This window comes from Calidris pugnax, unplaced genomic scaffold (genome assembly GCF_001431845.1).
Source record: "Calidris pugnax isolate Ruff unplaced genomic scaffold, ASM143184v1 scaffold61, whole genome shotgun sequence".
Taxonomy (NCBI): Eukaryota; Metazoa; Chordata; class Aves; order Charadriiformes; family Scolopacidae; genus Calidris; species Calidris pugnax.
In genome coordinates, this window is record NW_015090945.1 from 2,964,161 (window position 1) to 2,964,507 (window position 347).

The following is a 347-nucleotide window of genomic DNA, read 5'->3' on the forward strand; positions in this document are numbered from 1 at the left end:
GGCCAGCGGTCCCCCACCGCCCCAACCCCCCCCCGCCGCAGCCCGGCCGCCCCGGGGACCGGCAGCACCCCCGGCACCTCCCGCCCCGGCCCTGACTGCCCTGCGCCGCCGCCGGGCCCAGGCCGCCGGGGCTCGGCAGGGCTACGGGTGCGACGGGCTCGGCCTCCAGCCTCCGAGGGAGGACCTGCGCGGACGGAGCCTCCTCGGGCCGCCCCGGGGGTTGTCCCCTCAGCCGCCCCCGGGGGTTCTCCCCTCGGGCCGCCGGCCCCGTCCCGCCAGCAGGCCCCGCCGGGTCATAGAGCCAGCTCCCGGTGCCTAGAGCGGCTGCGGCGCGGCGGGGGCAGTCG

At 82.7% G+C, this 347-nt stretch overlaps 1 protein-coding gene across 2 annotated transcripts in view; it reads right to left on the reverse strand.

Moving 5' to 3' along the window:
- Nucleotides 1-330, reverse strand: part of PEX2 (peroxisomal biogenesis factor 2) — a 28,370-nt gene extending 28,040 nt beyond the window's left edge. For both annotated transcript variants that reach the window (XM_014951905.1, XM_014951906.1), the window contains exon 1: nucleotides 101-330. The gene's annotated coding sequence lies outside the window, so the exon portion shown is untranslated. The remainder of the gene's footprint in view (nucleotides 1-100) is intronic.
- Between the last annotated feature and the right edge of the window lie 17 nt (nucleotides 331-347).